The sequence below is a fragment of the Mus musculus genome, chromosome 6 (genome assembly GCF_000001635.26).
Source record: "Mus musculus strain C57BL/6J chromosome 6, GRCm38.p6 C57BL/6J".
Classification (NCBI taxonomy): Eukaryota; Metazoa; Chordata; class Mammalia; order Rodentia; family Muridae; genus Mus; species Mus musculus.
The window spans coordinates 85,735,313-85,756,639 of NC_000072.6; the positions used below are offsets into that span (position 1 = coordinate 85,735,313).

The 21,327-nt window shown below is 42.1% G+C and overlaps 1 pseudogene; it reads left to right on the forward strand.

The window, feature by feature from the left end:
- Positions 1–21,327, forward strand: part of Alms1-ps1 (ALMS1, centrosome and basal body associated, pseudogene 1) — a 34,717-nt pseudogene extending 13,390 nt beyond the window's left edge.

Consider the following 21,327-nt stretch of genomic DNA (forward strand, 5'->3'; position numbering starts at 1 on the left):
AATTATAAAAGGCAGTCTCAGTCTACACAGCAGAAACTGATAAGTTAGCTGCACGATGGCTGGGAGTCAAGTACAGCTGAAAAAGCCCCACTGAGGGCTGATTGCAAATGGAGCTCTTAAAGGGGCAGGCAGCCTTTTGCTTGTAACAGAAAGTTAGCTTAAAATTGGAAACTCAAGGTTGGAGTCATTCTAAACAACATGTACGAATCCAAGAAAACAGTTCATATGCAAAATCAGTGTACAAAGGGTAGAAAGAGTAGGTTTGAAAAGAAAGTACATATCTTTACAAATAGAAGGAAAACCCTTTCAAGGTATAATGGATACAGGAGCAGATAAAAGAATTCTATCCAGTAAATTATTCTCAGAAAAGCAAGGAAATGATGAAAGGGATGGGATATATACCTGGACTAGGTCTTGGAAAAAACGTACAAGGTAGAATTTCACCAGTTAAAGCCACAGAAAAAGCAGACAAGAAAGGGCTGGGTTTTTTCTAGGGGCCGCTGAGGAGCCTTTGCCCATTCCGTGGTGTACAGAGGACACGGTGTGGGTGCCTCAGTGGCCTTTACCCTCTGAGAAGTTAAAAGCAGCTAAAGAATTAGTACAAGAACAATTAGACCTGGGGCATGTGGAACCCATGCAATCACCCTGGAATACCCCTATTTTTGTTGTAAAGAAGAAGTCAGGTAAATGGAGATTGTTACATGACCTAAGAGCCATTAATGCACAAATGCAAGTTATGGGTCCTGTACAAAGAGGACTCCCCCTACTCGCAGCTCTACCTAAGGATTGGAGAATTATAGTAGTAGATATTAAGGATTGTTTCTTTTCCATTCCATTAAATAAGACAGATAAACCTAGGTTTGCATTTACCTTGCCTTCTATTAATCATATGGAGCCTGATAAAAGGTACCAATGGCGGGTATTACCCCAAGGAATGGCAAATAGTCCTACCATATGTCAGTTATATGTAGAAAAAGCTTTGCAACCAGTTAGGGATGGTTTCCTCTCCTTAAAAATTTGTCATTATATGGACGATATTGTGATTTGTGGACCTGAAGAAGAAAGTATACAGCAAGCTTATGTCTTGCTTAATGAAACATTAAAAAATAATGGCTTGATTATTGCACCAGAAAAAGTACAGCAGTCTAATGTTAGTCATTTTTTAGGAGCCACTATTACTTTACGGTGTGCCACCCCACAAAAGATTAGTATAAGAAAAGATCATCTAAAGACACTAAATGATTTTCAAAAATTATTAGGAGATATAAATTGGATTAGACCTTATTTAAGGATCCCTACTTTGGAATTAAAACCTGTATTTCAAATTTTAGAAGGAGAATCACATATTACCTCGTTGAGACAATTAACACCTGAGGCTTCTGATGTTCTTAGGAAGGTAGAAAAAGCAATCCAAACAGCACAGTTAAATCATATAAATGAGCAAGAGCCTTTGTGCCTATAACGCACCATCAATTTGCCAACTGCTGTGTTATGGCAAGATGGTCCTTTAGTATGGATACATCCACATATATCCCCTAATAAGACTATAGAGCATTATCCCACCATAGTAGCAAATATGGCCCACAAAGGTATAAAAACTTCAATTACTCACTTTGGAAAAATGTCTGATAGCATAATTGCTCCCTATACTGCTGCACAAATGCAAATATTGTGTGCTACTATAGATGAATGGGCCATTCTTAGATGCAGTTTTTCTGGTTTAATTGATAATCATTATCCTAAACATCTGTTATTACATTTTATGCTATTGCATCCAGTGATATTTCCAAAGGTAATGGCTAATACTCCTATAAAGGGAGCCAATGATATTTATACAGATGGATCCAAAACAGGAATTGGAAGTTATGTTATCAATGAAAAGGCTGTAAGGTTGCAATTTACACCAGGAGCCCCTCAATTGATAGAATGTTTGGTGGTTTTAGAAGTTTTTAAAAGATTTCCTATGCCCATAAATATTATCTCTGATTCTGTTTATGTGGTTAATGCGGTACTAGCATTAGAAACTGCCGGAAATTTTAAGCAGTCTAGTCCAGTATCTGAAAATTTGATGAAAATACAAAATTGTATTTTGATGCGTGAGCATCCCTTTTATATTCAACATATTAGAGCACATACATCATTACCTGGACCTATGGTTAAGGGAAATGCAATTGCTGATTCAGCCACCAGAGACATGGTTTTCCTATCACAAAGTTCTATAGAAAGTGCAAAGAATTTTCATCAGCTTTATCATGTCCCTGCTTCTACATTACGACAAAAGTTTAAGCTCACACGAATAGAAGCTCGAGATATTGTCCTACAGTGTGGTAAATGTGTAGAATTTATTAATGCACCTTCCGTGGGTGTTAATCCTCGCGGATTGCAACCCCTAGATGTTTGGCAAATGGACATCACACATATCCCATCTTTTGGGAAATTACAATATGTACATGTATCCATTGATACCAGTTCTGGTGTCCTACATGCCTCTCCCTTGACAGGGGAAAAAGCAGTTCATGTCATATCTCACTGCTTAGAGGCTTGGGCCGCATGGGGCAAGCCCCTAGTGCTAAAGACAGATAATGGTCCTGCATATACTTCTAAATTTAGCCAATTTTGCAAACAAATGCAAGTGAAACATATTACTGGATTGCCCTATAATCCACAGGACCAAGGCATCATTGAGAGAGCCCATCGCACTCTGAAACAATATTTGTAAAAACAGAAAGGGGGAATAGAGGCTATGATGCCAAAGATGGCTCTATCCCTTACAATATTTACTCTTAATTTTTAAAATTGGATGATGCTGGAAGATCACCAGCCGAAAGACACGGACAATGGCCTCAATCGCCCAATGAAATGGTCAAATGGAAAAATATCCTTGATAATAAATGGTATGGCCCGGATCCTATCTTAATCAGATCCTGGGGAGCTATTTGTGTTTTTCCACAAGGTGAAGAAAATCCACTTTGGATCCCCACGCGACTGACAAGGACTGTGAAAGAGCAAGATGAACCCCAAGATGATCCTCTTACTCCTGATGATTGAGACCGGGATAAGTATACCCTTGTGGTCCATAGTAAGATCATGGCCAGTACCTTTACCGGTACATTCCAATTCTTCTACCTTGCCTTTGTTTTTTGCAACGGAATGTTATTTGGATGCGCCTTATGCACGACAAACTCCTCAAGAGCCACGGGTGTATAATAGTACTAGTTTTCATTTAAATTATACACTATGCTTTGTGCATAATGTGGATAAACCTTTTACACCCTGTATATCTTTTAAGAAAAAGATTATCTCTAATTGGGCAGATCAAATTAATACTGCTGACACCATAAGTCAGATAGCAGAAAAATCGTCTGAAGCATTGCTTACCCTGCAAGGGTGGATTCTCATATCACCTCAGGGTTAATGTTAGTGAATCAGAGTGGATATTTTACAACATGACATGGAACAGATGATGGATGTCATACAAATGAGTTGTGTGGCATCCACTTTGCATGTGTGCATTACTCCCAATAGGTACACTAATAATCCTTTTATTAAAAGTACAGACCTATCGAATTACCTGAAGGCAAACTGGTCGCAGGAGCTGGAAAGGTTGCAGACAAGGCTGCAGATACAGATCCTGAACCTTAATGGGACCAGAGTGGAACCAGTGACCTCTTGGCTTACCTCTGTGTTTTCTTACTTTAAGGAATGGGTGGGAGTGATTTTGTTTGGTGCTGCCATATGCTGTGGACTGGTGTTCATGCTCTGGTTGGTATGCAAATTCAGAACCCAACAAAAACGTGACAAGGTGATTATAACTCAGGCACTTTTAGCTATTGAAAACGGTGCCTCCCATTTCTATGCTCAAGAATTAGTCGGCATCTGAGTTCTCTGCTCTTGCACCCCACGGATTTATGGATCCATTGCACTGGGATGAGAGAGACTCAACAATCATTGATCAGCCCTTGCACATCGCTGAGGTTCCCTCATTGCACGCGATAGGGTGATCATGATTTCCCCACTAATTCATTTTTTGGCTGGCCTCTTTTGCAGAGTTCGCCCTAGGTCATTTAGCAGTTACTGTCACACAGCACTGAGGTATGCAGAGACGGGCAACTTTCCTCGTGCTCAGACCAACCTAAGACACGGGGCCCGGTGGCGATAGGGTTACCCTATGACGGGTAAGGCTGTGACATTAGAGGAATGACCTAAAACAGGAGCCACGGCCAATGGACATAATTGCACAGGCCTAGTCCAGCATCATTTTATTAAAACAAAAAGGGGGAAATGTGGGAAGCCTTTGCCGTTGCAGAGTGGCGCTGGCTACTGCTGGCCACCACGCATAAGTTTGGACAAACAACCAATGTGTACATATGCAGTAAAGTTTTTTGCCAAGACACTGCCTGCCCCGGGCATGATAATGAGGTTCTCAGAGTATAACCAATCAGATGAGGAACATGCAAATGAGGTATAGTGCATAACCAATCCGGGTGTGAGACACGCATCTCCTAGGCCTATATAAGCAGCCCAGTTCTGGGCTCGGGGTCTCTTCACCTCTGCAATCAGGCTCTCCCAATAAACTTGTGCAGAAGAATCCTGTTGCAGCGTCGTTCTTGCTGGCGAGTCAGATGAGCACAAGAATTCCTGCCTGAATTAAAGGTATGTGTGTGTGTTGTTGTTGTTGTTGTTGTTGTTGTTTTGAGTGAATGCTATTTGTCTTTTAAGTGTCTGCCATAGTTCCAAACTCTGCTATAGCACAGTGTACACTCCTTCCAAGTCAAAAGAAAGAGAGGCTTTTAAGAGATTTGCTCTCTATCGCCAGGCGTGGTGGTGCATGCCTTTAATCCCAGCACTTGGGAGCCAGAGGCAGGCAGATTTCTGAGTTTGAGGCCAGCCTGGTCTACAAAGTGAGTTCCAGGACAGCCAGGGCTACACAGAGAAACCCTGTCTCCAAAATCCAAAGAGAGAGAGAGAGAGGGAGAGTGAGAGAGAGAGAGAGAGATTGAGATTTCCTTTCTTTCCAACATTAACACATTGACCTGTCCATCCACACACAGTTCTAACATTGAATTTGGCATGTGGGATGCTTCTTTGAGATTCATATTCATGAAAAGAGGATTGTCGACTGTAGTATAGTCTTGTATGAAGCTTGTTTTTAATATCTCTGTAAAACTCCATTCTCAAGACATAGCATCCATACTTAATTCCAAACACCTATAGAATACTTATAGTTATTGTACACTAGGCAAAATGTTAAGAAATCCCAAAGTTTTATAAGTAAGTCCGTTTTGTAACCGCAACACAATAAAACTGGGCTGAAGTAATATAATTTTTAAATACATGAGAGTCAAAAAAGTTTCTTATTTTTCAAGGTAGCAATGGTTTGTCAAAACTTAGAGGTTTTGTCTAACTGTGATGAGAAGGGCGTGTCCATGATAGGAATCCATTCCCAGGACTGACTAATCAGGAGCAGATCCTTTAAAAGAATAGTTCCTTTCTGACTGATGTTGCCACAGAAGAAGACTACACTTCAACACTAGTCATACAGAGACACAAGCACAGATGACAGAGGTTCCTTTGTGTACATGAATGGTTTTGCCTGTGTATATGTGCAAGCATCATGTGGGTGACCTTTTATAGATTGTTTTGCATTGTTTTATGCAGATATATTTTAAAATCTAAATGATGATTGAGGAAATGTAAATTAAAGTGACGAAGAGGTTACAAAACCTACATAGTTATCTAATCAAAATTAAATTGCACTCTAAAATCTATGCTCTACTCTCTTCTGTCTCTAAGCTTGTCCCCTCTGGAAAGGTTTTTTTTTTAAAGATTTGTTTGTTTGTTTGTTTATTATATGTAATTACACTGTAGCTATCTTCAGACACTCCAGAAGAAGGCCTCAGATCTCATTATGGATGGTTGTGAGCCACCATGTGGTTGCTGGGATTTGAACTCAGGACCTTCAGAAGAGCAGCCAGTGCTCTTAACCGCTGAGCGGTCTCACCAGCCCCCTGGAAAGTTTTTAAAGTTCCCATTCAGCAGGCCTGAGAGATTGTGCTGTGTTATCTCAGGCCCTTGCCAAGGACTCGGCTTTCTAATATCTGCCAATACTCTGAAGTGTGTTTTTTAAAAATTTCAGATCTGCCATTTATGTTTCTCATGTCTTTTTTGTGCTTTTTTCATTTTTGTCTGAGGATTTTTTTGTTGATTTTTAAACATTAGTTCGACTGTAATTATGCTGTTATACACACTCTTTATTGACTCCATGACTATGGAGCTCTTCCCAACCTCAAGATTATAAACAAATTTCCTACTTTAGAAAGAAGTAGAGGTAGAGAAGCAGTCCATTCAAACTGTTAAGTACTTCAATTTGTTTTGTGTGTGCTCTAAATAGTCAATCATCAATAGATATCTTAGCAATATAAAGTTCCTAAGAAAATCTGGTGTCCTCTTAAGCTGGACTCTCTCAATCATTAAGACTTAGCAATTGAATAGCTTGGTTCTTTTGGAATTTTAATCCAAAACAATTGCAATATGGAGGACCTGATCAAATTGAAAAGATCTGAAGAGCAAATTGATTCTGGCTGAAGTATGAAGTTTTATTTTCACTAATCCTAAAGTTGAGTCAGAGCTTCCAAGTAAACCTAACAGGTGTAGCTGCCACCTGAGTCAAATAAAGATGCAGAGTCACCCTGTGAGTGGTCATGATCCCTGTGGATATTTAGAGCCAGTGGCAGCAGTGTTTCAGGGAGGACAAGGGAAAACCACTTTTCCAACTTGGCAGAAAACCTTTGGAATTCTACTATTCTGCTCTCCTGCTCTGAAAGGTTGTCATGATCACGAGTCAGCTTTCTGGTTTCTCCCATGCGTTGCTGGAGGAGTTTATTTTAGTTCTTAGTTTACTTTTCTCCTCTGTTCCTCAGCCTTCCTGTATCTGGGAAACTTTCCTGACCCCAACCACAGTGGCCTCTATAGCATGTTAGCCATCTTAGTAGCTACAGCTCGAATGTCGATGTAACCCAAATCTGTTTTGTCTTCAGTCCTCACTCACATGGGTACCAGAGCAAACAAAACCAAAACCCAAGGACCTCTTCAGATACGATGCCCTTTTCACGTTCTGGGGATGGTTTTATACGCACAAACAAACTTTCTTTTTCTTTTTTTGAGACAGGACATGTCTACATAGCCCTTGCTGTCTGGAACTTACTATGTGTAAACCAGCCTGGCCCCAAATTTTCAAAGATCTACTGCCTATGGCTCCCAAGTGCTAGGTTTAAAGACACCTGACATTTTTCATAATTTCCCAATCTCTAGGAATTACATGTCAAGAGTTTTTTTGTTTTTTGTTTTTGTTTTTGTACAGATGCATTGTAATTATATAATCAGTTCCTCTGGACATTCCTAAAGCCTTTTGACAAGAAGAAGGCATGTTTGGTGACAGTTTCTCTGACTTTGACTGACTTACTAGTGTATTTCTGGCATTTTAAGCTTGGATAATTATATTTACCATTAATCCACTCATCTGGAAAAAAACAAAAAACAAAAAATCTTTCCCTCCCCTGAGGTGCCTGTTTGATTCAAGGCTATTGATACTGAATTTCCTACATAATAACAAATACACCCTTCCAAGCTCAATTTTATATTCAGAGTATTTTTCTTATTTTGGACAGGGCTCCTTGTAGCCAAGGCTGGCCTTTAACTTGCTGTGTAGCCAAAGATGATTTTGAACTCCTGATTCTCCTGCCAACCTCCTGTGCTGGGATATGGTTATACACCATCACACCTGCCAATTAAGTGGCTAGTTTTTGGCTAGCATGATTAATGAAAACAATTAGAAGTAATTTTAGACTTTAAAAGGGTTTCAAGAAACCTGAACGTAGTGGCAAATGCCTGGAATCCCAGTCCTTGGGATGCCGATACAGGTAGATCAGAAATTCAGTACACAGCCAGTTAAGAGATCATGCCTCCATAAACACAATAGTTAAGGGTTCTTCTCTGGATCTTAAAGATGTTAATCAATAAATGTAGAAATGGGTCTCATCTAGTACTTTTTAACTTAAAAGGTACTACAAAAGTCCAGAAACACTGAAATGCTGGCATTTTTCTCTTCCTGTGTAGAACCAGGCACCAGCAGGTGAGTTTACTTTCCAACATTAGAGAGAAGCAGCAAACATCTTCTTCCAAGATCGTATCCAACAGAAAGTTTACACTGTGGTAGCTGGTATCATTTAACTCGGAAATGCTTAAATCTTTATGTCGAAGCCCCACTTTGGAGTACAGTCAGCCAACTCACACATGCCTGGAGTTTGCTAAGGTGCTTGTGACCCTCATGGACAAAGGGACGTGTTCTGTAGCTTGCCAGCATCTGTCAAAGACTCTTTAAAAATGTATTCTGTGGTGGATCCCCAAAACCAGCTGGACACAAGTACAGGTCTTTCCAAGGTGACTTTGGAATCTGGGTAGAAGTCAGTATTCCCTGTCCTGTTGCTTGACTTGGGCTTTACTCTAGGATGTTCAGATGCACCTCACCTAGTGCTTTCATGTCATGCTGTAGCATGTGCTCACTCTCTTATACACACACACACACACATACATACATATATATTTATTTATTTCTAGGGATATTTTTAAAAACCAACCTTCTAATACTAAATTCCTCTGAGAATGTTTAATGTTTTCTTTGTATGTGAAATGTTCTAGAAACAGTCTTCACTATAAGCATTATTTTTGTTAGTAAACCTCATCATGAGGTGAGCTTGGGAAAATTCCTTCCAATCCCAAATTCCTGTTCAAACATGCCCTTACACTTTACACCCAGAAGCAGTATGAATGTTCCAAGTTGTGAACATCCCTGTTAGTATTTGTTTTGTCTCATTTGACTTTCACCATCATAGAGGTCCTTTCATGTCATAAGGACATTTGTACATAAGCACTTTTTGTTGGGTGGACTTTTTTTAGACTATAGTTTTGAATGTTTGTCTTGTCTTTCTTTTCTTTCTTTCATTCTTCCTTTTTTGGTTTTTGGTTTTTTGATACGGGTTTTTCTGTGTTGTCCTGGAACTCACTCTGTAGACCAGGCTGTCCTCGAACTTAGAAATCTGCCTGACCCTGAATGTTTGTCTTTTCATAGCAATTTACCAAAATATGCACTGTAAATGCAACTGGTCTTTGGAAATTCAGAAGGCCTGTGCTCCTATCCATGGCTTTCACACCCTGCCTGAAGCAGGACTCACCAGCCTTTGCTTCAGCAGATCCGGAGACCAGTGCATATGTCTTAGTCCCTAAGTAGCAACAGTTTTCACTATTAAGATTGCAAAAAGCCATTTCCTTTCTGAATTCTGGCATGGGAAATAGGTCGCTTTTTCTTAGTGACCTTAGGTCGCTTAGGTCACAAGATCTTTTTCTCTAGGTATCCATTCTAACCATTCCTCACACATACTGTATGGAAGAACTTTCCACTTCCTTTCTCAAATACAGCAGCCTTCTTGGGGATCTGTTTGTGGACATCAGACTTTGAAAGTTGGATCTTTGAACTAAGCATGAAGGAATGGTTTGCCACATTTATAGGCTAAAACACTTTTACAACCTAACACCATCAAGCTCCTATCTTCATTGCCACACTCACCACTTGAAGTCTTTTTGTTGAGTCTCTCTTGAGCTGGTAATACAGCCTAGTGAACCCTGAGAACTGATGTAGCCTGAGCATTCTGTGTGCGCCCCACTCTTGTTCCCAGGCCTCAGACTCAGCAGAGGCAGCAGTGTTAAGTGTCTAGTGCGAGTGAGTTGTGCAGTCCTCAGCTCTCCCACCTTTAGAGTGTCTGTTTATTTATAGTCAGTCATTCCTTATTTTCAGCTTCTGGAACCCTTAGCCTGTCTGTTCTGCACAGTTCACATAGTCACTGATGATACAGCCTTTTGCAGATGACTTGTTTGCTTCAGTGTTTTCAGTGTTTACCCATGTGATGTGCTTTCAGTATTTCCTCTTCCTGCTGAGTAGTAGTTGATTATGTGGGTGTTTATCACATTGTGTCTATTAGTGGATATTTGAATTGTTTTTTCTTTGTTTTTATTTTTCTTTTTAATTTTTCTCTTTTTTTTTTTTTTTTTTTTTTGAGACGGGTTTCTGTGTATTCCTGGCTGTTCTGTAACTCGATTCGTAGACTAGGCTAACCTCAAACTGACAGAGCTACATCTACCTCTGCCTCCTGAGAGTTGGGATCAAAGGCATTCCCTACCACACCTGCCTTTAGATTGTTTTTAGTTGTTGGAATACAACTAAACTATGACCATTTGTCTAGAAGTTTTATGTAAGCATTTTCATTTCTTTTAAGTGTGAAATGGTTTGTGATTTTTTTTAATGTTTTTAGAAACTTTTTTTTAATTCACTTATTCATTCACTCAGTCATTTATTGGTTTTTTTTCTTTTTGAGACAGTGTTTCTCTGTGTAGCCCTGGCTACCTTGGAACTCTGTGGACCAGGTTGGCCTTGAACTCAGAGATCTGCCTGCCCCTGCCTTAAAGGCATACACCACTCACTGTTTCCAGCCCTTTTTGGGCTTGTTTGTTTGTTTGTTTGTTTGTTTGTTTTGGGGGCTTTTGGTTTGGTTTTCCGTTGCTACTGTTTGTGGCTTTTTGCCCTTTTTTCCCCCAAAGTGGCTTTGCTCTTTCCTGTGCCTGTGTGCAGAGTGTTGCGCATTCCACTTTTTTCCACATCTTATCAGAACGGTTGCCATACTAGATGATGAGAAGGCTCCCTGCCATGATTTTAATCCGACCTTCCTGGTGACTGGATAGTGAAGACCTTTGGTGTGTTTGTCTTTGCTGACAAGGATACTCAATTTTGCCTATTTTTAAACCAGGTTGTCTGTCTTTCTGCTCACTTAGTAAGAGTTTTATGTATTTGGGGTCACTTTTCTGCCTTTTGGGTATCATGTTTTAACTATTCTTATCAGCTCGGTATTCTTGTAACAAGTCTTATAAGATGTATAACTTGAGAATGTCTCCTATTCTGGCACTTCTGTTTATTTTAGAAATGAAATTTGAAGTTAAGGGCTGAATAATGCAGTTTGGTGTAACAATTTTCCCCTTGTGGATTGTGCTATTTTTATTAGACCTGAGTATTAGACCTGAGGTTTTTTTTCCCTGTGTTTTCATTTTAAAAGTTGATGCAGGCATGTTCGACCTGTAGTGTGAGTGTACCATTGGATAAGATTGCACTGTCAGAGCAATGTCAGAAAAGCTTGGACATATCTGCTGGGTTTAGTAATTCTTTAGATCTGCATCCATGTTCAGTGCATGTTTTGTATGTGGTGTGGTGGCTAGCGTCAATTGGCATGTGAAGATTCATTTATTCTGAGTCCCTAGCTGACCATAATCTTAAGAGTTTACCTTAGCACTCTCAACTCTGTGTTGACTGATGTGTCTACACGCCAGGTTTTGTTTCTGTTATACTGTTCTTAACTTAGGATTCTAGGCCTGGAGCTGACTTTGGTTTTGTTTTGTTTTGTTTCCTCTCCTACATCAAATATCTTACCATTCTGTCTCTACAGTGCTCTGACCTTTAATTTATATAACTATCCATACTAAATATTCTTTGATTTGATTTGGGCCATACTCCTGTTTTTAAGAGCTTTGCAGCCTCTCAGGCACTCTGGGTGTTTATGACATAGAATTCTGCTTTCCAAAAATCCAAGATATTGATATGCAAAAAAGGCAGGGATGGCTGCAACCAAACCTAGAGACAGACACAGGAGGTGCTCTGTGGGGATTCTATACAGTGCAAAGTATGCACTCAGGCACAGCCTCTTTGAGCTTTAAAATAACACTAGGTAAATGTGGACTGACCATGGTCTGCCAGTATGTCATTTCAACCCTTAGGACTCTAGTCCTTCAATATAAGCATACTAGACATGATGCTATTCAGTGACCATGTCTACCAGGAAAAGGCTAATCTGCAAGCCAGTTTTTGTCTTTACCATGCTTGGACATTTGTGAGCCTTTGACTTTCACATGCCTGCACATTAGCAGATCCATGAGATCAGTTTTAAATTTCACAGGTCGATGGTGTTAAACTTACCAGTTTATAGGACTTACTTTTCTGAAAATCAAAGTTTTTCCTGCTTTCAGGTGTCTTATCATGGCTCCCCCTTTTCCAGGATTCTGGGCTAAGTTCCCACAGGTCTTGGAGTCTGTCCAGTTCAAAGTGCTTGAATTGCACTATGGTTCTATCAAACTTGCTTATAAAAATGTCATTTGGCACTTAGAAGAAACGCTGATGACTAAACTTCTTTCCAAAAGATTCTGTCTTCCCCCCCGGCCCCCCCCCATAGGGTTCTCCTTCCCCCAGACAGTTTATGATGAGCAGGCTTAAGAAACCCTCTTAGGCTGGGGAAGTATCTCCATGGAAAAGGACAGCTGCTGTGCCATCATGCCAGATCCCAGCACCTACCTACCAAGCTGTGATTCCTTATACCCCTGTAATCCCAGATCTAAGCAAAGCTGTGGCTTCCTGCTTCCAGTCTATCTGTGGAATGTGGGCCCAAGGTCCAGGGAGAGGCCTTGCCTCACAGGAATAGATTAAGAGTGATATGGGAAGATGCTGATGCCCTCTTCTGACCTCTGTGTTTGTGATCTTGCTTACAGACTTTATCTATCTTATCTATCTATCTATCTATCTATCTATCTATCTATCTATCTATTCATTCATTCAGAGACAGGGTTTGTCTCTCAGCCTTGGCTGTCTTGGAACTTGCTCCATAGAATAGGCCGGCCTCACACACAGAGATTTGCCTCTGCCTCTGCCTCTGCCTCTGCCTCTGCCTCTGCCTCTGCCTCTGCCTCTGCCTCTGCCTCTGCCTCTGCTTCACACTGGGATTAACTAGTGGGCTATTAGCACTCACTTATTATTCTTTTAAACAGTTTTATGGGGCATTTGCTCAGCTATATTTTGAACTTTTTCTCACCCACCAGTGTCAGCTTCTGTCCCTCAACTCAATCTACTTGCTCTGAATGTAGTTAAAAGGGGCTTTTGTATGTTTTTCACTTGGCCTATTTGGGATTTCTTAAGGTGCATTGCAGCTCTTTGGTATCTGTCTGATATATAAGATCTGCTGATTGATGGATCTGCTATGGACTTCATCACTTAGGTTAGCATTTCTTTTACCTCCAGAATTATCTACAAATGTCAGCTGAGAATTTCATTCTGGAGATGTTTAAGACTAAGGTGTAGCTACCAGATTCTTTGGTTTCCTCAGATCTGAGGGACATTCCCACCTCTCTGTTGCAGTAGCTTGGGTCCTGTCATCACAGCAGGCTTCTCCCTCTCATAGACACATGTCACATCATCACTCACAAGCTTTGAACTGTGTTGCTGGCTGGCCCTGTGAGTAACTGTATCTCTGGCTGCAGGTCATTCTGAGAGAGTCTCTCTTCATTTTTCCAGGTGGCAAACCATATGACTTCTTCTGACTCTGTTTCATCTCCTGGGAGCTTGTTGAGCTTGGACTCTGCTCTTTCCAATGAGGAAACTGTACGCATGGTGAGCAAGGGTGTACAAGCTGGTAAGTCCCTTGAGTTTAAGTTCTGCATTGATGTAGACCTACCTCTTCAGCACACTTACTTAACTTTAAAATGATAAAAGGTGTAAAGATTAAAAGTTATCTGCATGTGTAGATGCTATTTTTTTATGTACTAATTGAAAAATAGCAAGTTTCTAAGTAAGAGTTTAGGGAAATGAGTATCTTCATAGCAGGTCCAAGTAATTCCGCCCCTGTGAAGAACAGTTTGGCAGTTCTTATCAAATTTAGTTTGACCCAGAATTTTTTGCATTTGGAATTTGGCCAGTAGATACACTTAAAATCAATGTTGACAGCCATCAGTATCAATGTTGAAATTAATTATTGTAATTTCCCATAAAGAAATTTTATGTAGAATGAAGAAGCTCTCTCTACGGGCTGATAAGATGGTTGAGAGCAGTGGTTGTTCTTGCAGAGGGTCTTGGTTCACTTCCCAATACACACATACATACTACAAGCATACTCAAACATGTGTAATTCCAGTTCTGGGGAATTCAGTGTTTCTGCAGGAATGCTTGTCACACAGACATACATGAAGAGAAAACACTCATACTCAAACATAAAGAAATCTTATTTTACCAATACTGGAAGGTCCCATGCATATATACTTTATAACTCGATGTTCAGAAAAGTGCTTCTGTGTGCATTTTGTGAAAGCAGAATAGGGAAGAGAGTGGCCTGCGTGACGGTGTCTGGGGTCCTTTGTTGTGAACAACTGGAGAGCAGAGCTAGAGAGTTTCTGATTTTATACAAGTCAGTCTTTTTCCTTCTTCCTTCAAGTCTTGAGTTCGCCATCATCACCTCTTTCTTCCTCTTCCTGGATGATTGGCAGCTGGGCCAGACATACTTACTGTCCTGTTATCTTGCTGTCAGAGTTCATGAAAGCCTGAACCAAGGAATCCATATTTCTTCTTTCTGTCTGATAGCTAAACCCACTTAAGAATTAAACCTTCTTTCCTCTGCATCAGTCTGCCTTTTTTCCCCTCTCTTCCTCTCCTTCTTTGTCCCCTCTCCCCATGCAGTGTATGGTGTTTTGAGTTATTAATAGGGGCTCACCATCTGTCTTGATTAAGCCTGCCAGCCTTGCTTCCGGTCTGCTCCATGATACATCTGTCTTTCTCCTCAGGTAACTTGGAGATTGTGGCTGGTGTCAAAAAATACACTCAGGATGTTGGGGTGACTTTCCCAACTCCCAGTTCTAGTGAGGCCAGATTGGAAGAGGACAGTGATGTGACTTCTTCGTCAGAAGAAAAAGCCAAAGAGAAAAAGTTTCTTTCCAATTATCTGCAGACCAAAAACTTAAGGAAGAACAAGCCAAATCCCTGTGCAGGTCGGTTTCTAACTCCAGGTAGCCGGAAACTAGTAAAAGACCTGTCTGAGTCTGTGGAGAGCTCTTTGTACTCCACCAGCTGCCAGCCACCACATTGGAAAAGTTTGAAAGTAACTAGAACTTTATGTAGAGTCTTCTGTAGTTGAGACCAATTTACGGGCACCCTAAAGATTGTCACCCCCAACCGATGAGTCCCATGCAAGTCAGTACTACATACATTTCTTTGATGTCATTGGGTGCAGTTATTAAAATGTTTGTTCTTGAAAATATTTCCTGTAGGTGTCTCATGGTTCGTTCCTGTGGAAAATGGACAATCAGGATCTAAGAAGGAAAACCTGCCCAAGATTTACAGACCTGGTATCTCCTGGTTTGAACCAGTAACCAAAACCAAACCCTGGAGGGAGCCACTGAGGGAACAAAACTGGCAGGCCCAATGCATGAACAGTCGTGGGTCCCTGGGAGGCCCAGGCAGGGATAGTGGCCAGGTTTCTCTTCGGCCATTTGTGAGAGCAACTCTGCAGGTAGGCACAGTGACATGAGGTTGACTTTAGCCATATGTGTTTGTGGGGTGTGTGGCTGGCATGCTGGGGTCTAGTCATTCCACCGTCCTCAGCATCTGTGGACTGGGAGGAGAGGAAGGGCTCTGTTGCTGTGTGCAGGCTCCCCGTGTACAGATCAGGCCGAGTGTTTGGGTCACTGTGCAGAGTAAACCAAGAGCTCATCCCTGAGCTCTGCCCCCTTGGTGGTTAAAGGAAATATTTAATGAGGAATTTGTTTGAAGTGAATGAATTGACCTCTTGTCTCATCAACATTTGGAAGAGTTGCAGGTGACCCCACTTTGGTTCTCAGCTTTTCCTAAAGGTGTTTCTGGGCTTCCTTTGATCTCCCTGGGTGTGCCCTCCCCTCAGGCTCCCCAGACCTGTGGTATAGGTGCTGGTTTTTTTATTAGTTTGCTTGTTGTTCTGGGGACTTGGAAAACAGTCTGTGTCACTAATGCGAGGCTTTCTCTCCTCTAGGAATCACTTCAGCTTCACAGACCTGATTTCATCTCCCACTCTGGGGAGCGCATAAAGCGTCTGAAGTTACTTGTCCAGGAGAGGAAGCTCCAGAGCCTGTTCCAGAGTGAGCGGGAGGCTCTGTTCCACTCAGCGAGGCCCCTGCCCAGGAGAGGTATGCGCTCATGTCACTTTGCTGAGAGCAGATGCCAGGCAGCACGAGGATGCTGAGCGTGGCTTTGCTTGCTGAGACGTGAGTCTCCTTAGACTGGCCCACCTTAGCTTGTCATGTGTCTGTGACCCCAGTAAGCCGGTTCCGCTGGCCTTGCCACTGCACCTCTAAAAGGACAAGCTGCCATAAGAAAGGTGCCTCTTGTGAACTAACCTGGTGTTTGTGGTTCCAGAGTGTGGCAAGAAGTGAGCCCTGGTGCACTGACCTGAGGTCTGCCTGGCACTGTTCTCACAGCGCCTCTCTAAGGAAGGCCACCCATGGGCTACTGCTCGTACTTCACCCCCACTTACACTCTTCTTAGGGAAAGAGCTGGGTTTGCGGCACAGGTCTCTGTGTGCTCTCTCAGTTGCACTGAGTGGCAAGTCTCCATCAAATGACAAGGAAGCTGGGGGTGTAAAGCACTACCGAGAGCTGGCAGCCTCACCGCTCAGCTGGCCAGGAGTTGAGGTCCCTGCCATAGCAGATTTGGGCGGTGGCCTCTGACCCCTAAGGCAGTTCAGAAGTGCGCCTTGTCCTTGGTCTTAGTCACTTTCCTGTGCTCCAGCAGCCCTTCACTAAGCTCTACCTCTCCTTACACTTACTGTCCCCTGATAAGCCTCCTCTCTTGTCTAGTCCTCCTGGCTGTCCAGAAGAACAAGCCTATTGGAAAGAAGGAAATGATTCAGAGGACCAGACGGTAAGTCTGAAGGAACGGGAGTGATTCCGTGCAGCTGCCCGCAGCTCTGCTTCCCAGCACATGCCCAGATGGAAGCAGGTGGGGTGAGGTTTGATGTTGCTTCTCATGGCACAAGAAAGGAAGAGAAAACAGACGATAGTATGAACCTGGTTCCTGTTCAGAGGGAAGGGGAACGCCTAGGGTGAGCTTCTCTGCATTAGACATAGAGATGAAATTAAAACGTATTTTGAAACAAATTTTCTTAGCAAGCTCATTTCTAGGAGTTTTTCTAACAGAGTAAGAAATAGTGGGTTGCTCTCTACAACATTAGCTTAATAACTTGGGTTTCCGAAGTGTGTACAGTTTCAGTCCGCTGCCTCATTGGTAGTGTTTAAAAACAAATGCCTTTGCTTTAATAGCTGTGAGGCCCTGAGCATGTGTAAAGTATTTCTGTCCATTGCAAAAGAACTGGTAACAGCGCTTACCTCTGGGAAGCAAGGGCTGAGTGGCTCTGGTTAGGCGCGTGAGAGGCTGGGGCTTTGGTCTCTTGTGGTTTTAAGATTGACTTCTTTTTATTTTTTGTTTGTATGAATGTTTTGCCTGCGTATATGTTAGTGTACCAAGTGTCCCTGAGAGGGCAGACGAGGGTGTCCGGTTTTCTGGAGCTGGAATTACAGACATTTGTGAGCTACATTTTGATGCTAGGAACTGAGCCTGGGTCCTTCCTCTGCCTAGCATCCAGTGCTCCTAACCACTGGGGCTGAGTCATTTCTTTAGACGAGTTTTTCATAAAGACTTTGAATTTTATACAATTGAAGCATTGTCTACTCATTGGTTAATCAGCTTGATAAACACATATTGATTGTAAGAATGCCATTGAAAAACTAAGTTACAGGTTTCTGGGGCTGATTAGAAGCTGGCTTTAATAAGAACAGTCATGGAGTTGCTGAAATGGTGGGTTGTTGCTGCTGCTGTTGTTTTTAGCAGTGATGGTTTGTTTGGGGCAAACAAACAAATATTTAGATATAGAGAGCTTGAAACAAATATTTAGATATAGATAGCTTGAAAGAAATATTTAGATATAGGTAGCTTGGCTAGCTCGGCGCTTGCTCTGGAGCCCAGCTTGGCCTAGAACTCTCTGAGATCCCCGTGCCTCTGCCGTGCTTCTGGAGAGCCAGCGTTACAGGTGCTGCCACCACTCGGCACTGCGTCCTTTTCAAGGATTTGTGTTTTTAAAATTGTAAAAATCTTTGGAAGATATTTTTAAAAGTAGAAAGAAGAAAATAAATATTACTCAAAATCCTTCCCTCCATCCTGCAAACAGTCATCTTGTGGCTAGAGTGGGCTTTGTAGTGATTGTAGTGTTTCTTCTGTGTGTGCAGGTCTGACTGCTGCTTTCTCTCTGTCCTGTTGTGAATGTGTCTCCGTACCGCTTAGCCGTGGTTGAGACATGTTCTGCTTTATTCTTGCACAGTCTATTCTGTTGGGAGTCAGTGTTCAAATGCCTGTTTGTGCTCTCTCAGCTTGAAGTTAGGGACACCCAGCCCTCTATAGGATGAAGCTTAACTTTTCACATTAGACACTCGGCTCGTGGCTGCCTTGCCTGACCTGCTTCCTGCCTGGCCTCTGTACCACATCTCTACACATTTCCCCAGCGTGGATGCCCTGTCTCTCTTTTTTTTCTCTGTTCCTGACAGTTTTTTATTTCCAACGTAAGCCTAAGCTCTCTGAAGCTTGCTCTGCCCTTTCCTCAGAATAAGTTTCTCTTCTCTCTGACCTCTATGGTATTTTACAGGTGCATCTATTCTAGTCCTTTCTTTATTTCCTGTGTTTTAAATACAGTAGTAACTGAAACTGCTAGAGGCAAAACACATCAAGGTGACAGCAATGTCCTAAGACATGAACATGGAATTTCATAAAATTAAAGTTTCATATAGCAAAGAAACAGCAGAGTAAAGAGATGGCTTTCCAGATGGAAGACAGCTATGCATCTGTCTAGTTACTTTCTTGTTGCTTTGCTAAAATATCCTAATACGAGCCTACAGCTCCAGCCTCAGAGAAGGAGGACATAGTGACAGGAGCAGGAGGCTGGCTCAAGTAGAGTGTGACAGGAAGTAGGTCCAAGCTCAAGACCCCTCCCTAGGGAGCCACTTGTTCCAGTGATGTTCCACAATCTTCCCAAACAGTGCCACCAACTGTGTTCCAACACGTGAGACAAAGTGGGTGTTTCACACCACCACCCACAGAGGATTCTGTAGACTCTATAGAGACCCTAAAGAGATTAATCATCCAGCTGAAAAATGGGCTAATAAGCTGAGTAGGCTGTTTTCAAAAGAGGAAACACAAAGAGCCAATAAATATTAGACAATGTGTTCACTATCCTTAGCCATCAGGGAAATACAAATCAAAGCTCTTTGAGATTTCCTCTCACGCCAGTCAGAATGGCTAGCATCAAGGAACAAATGATAGCAAGTGCTAGAGAGGACATGCACTGTGGGAGGGAAGACCACTGCCACAGCCACTGTAGACTCAGCATGATGTTCCACAAAAACAAACAAACAAACAAACAAACAACAACCCACCCCCCTAAAAGAACTGAAAATGAAACTGTGATCCAGCTGTGGCACCTCTGGGTGTACACCTGAAGGCCTTATGCTGACACATCACTGAGATGCTTCTGTATTCATGGACTGCAGCAATAGTCACAGCAGTCAAGAAATGACGTCAGCTTCAATAGTCATCAGCAGAGACGTGAATAAAGGAAATGTGAGGCATATATACAGTGGAATTGTATTCAGCTGTGAAAAGTGATATATTTTCAGGAAAATGGGTAAATCTGGAAGTCACCGTGTTAAGCAGTGTTTAAGCCATGTTTTCTCCATTTGTAGAACATAACATAGAAAGTCAGCCTTGATGGGGGAGATAAAGGAGGCAAAAGAGTAGTGTCATGAAACCAGACTTGGGTGTGTGTCCTGAAAACATTTAAAGTACAGTAATTAGCTAGAGATGGTGTTGCATACCCATATAGTCTAGCATTTGATAAGGTAAGGCTAGACTGAGTTCCAGACTAGCCTGGGGTACCCCAATTGATAGTGATATATGTAAACATAGAGGTATGTGTCTGTGTTTTGTATGTATGTACTCAGTAATACCTGTTTATTATATTGACACTATACAGTTTGCACACGGCATGGAAAACAATATTACCTACTCTATTTTATTCTTTTTCTGGAAGTAAGCACTATTGTCAATGTTTTGTGTTTTTATTCATCTCTCTTTCATACTGTGGGCACCATACCCAGGCTAGGCTCTCCATATCTATGGACATGAATGTTCCACAGTGCTGGCTTTTCAAGAGGCTGGATGCCTAGGCAGCGTAGAGCCAGAGGTGTGGGCAGAGCCATCCTGTGCCTTCATGCCTGATAACTTTACTGCTTTTTGTCTTTCCATTTGTGGCATTTCTAAGAATTTATGAGCAGCTTCCAGAAGTGAAGAAGAAGAGAGAAGAGGAGAAGAGAAAATCAGAATATAAATCCTACCGGCTGCGTGCTCAGCACTATAAAATGGTTAGTTGAGTTGGCACTGTCTGTGGAGGGGTGGTCAGGCTTATCAGCAGAGGGAAGTAGAAATGGCCTGGCTTGCTTTTGAGAAGCAGTGTGACTGCGTGCTGAGGTTTCAGCAGTAGGCAGCTGTGATCAGCCTTCAAGTGAGAGGTAGCTGGGAGCCGCTTCCCATGTGTCTACAAGTGCCACACAGGCAACTTCTCGCTCGCAGCTCAACTGTACAAAGTATCAGGCTTGTAATTTCCAAATGGTGATTAAGTTCCTGTTGTAATCCTCTGGAATGAAGTAAATAAACTCACAGGATCACGTGAGAGTCATCAGGGAGTGAGGCTAGAGCCTGGAGCCTGCCAAGAACCTCCTAGGGCAGATTTTCTTGGAAGCCACGCTGGCCACCAGCTTGAAGGGTTCTGTCTCTCACAGTTCTTGTTTTCCTCCCAGGCTATTCACTACATTCTAGAGGACCCTGAAAGTCAGAAGCTGAACACCAGACCAGACTATGTGAGGTTAAGAACCATGTCTAGTGCACTCAGGAGCCTGGGCCCTGGGGGAGACCCCAGGAACCACATGGCTGCCTGCTGTGTTAGCAGCAATCAGGCTCTGGCTGTGCTGGGATGCAGTCAGAACTCTAGATCATCTGCTATGGAGGAGGAATAGGTGTGGCTTATAAACTCTCTTTCCAAAACACTTTTCCTAATTGCCACTGTCAGTAGGTGAGCAACACAAGATTTAGGGAAAGCAGTCTGAGTCTCTTCCACAGTGTGCCGAGGTGAGGTTAAGCAGCTACCCGTGTCTGCATCTGACTTCTGCCCTGTGTTTTCTTCCACAGAAAGTGACCAATCATCTCCTGGGGAGAAAAGTGCCTTGGGACTGACATAAGACTACTTTCTTCAGAGCCTAGGAATCCTTTTTTTTTTTTTTATGATCCCAAAGAGACTAATTTATATTTGTGTGAATATGATTTAATAAAGCATTGTCTTTGTC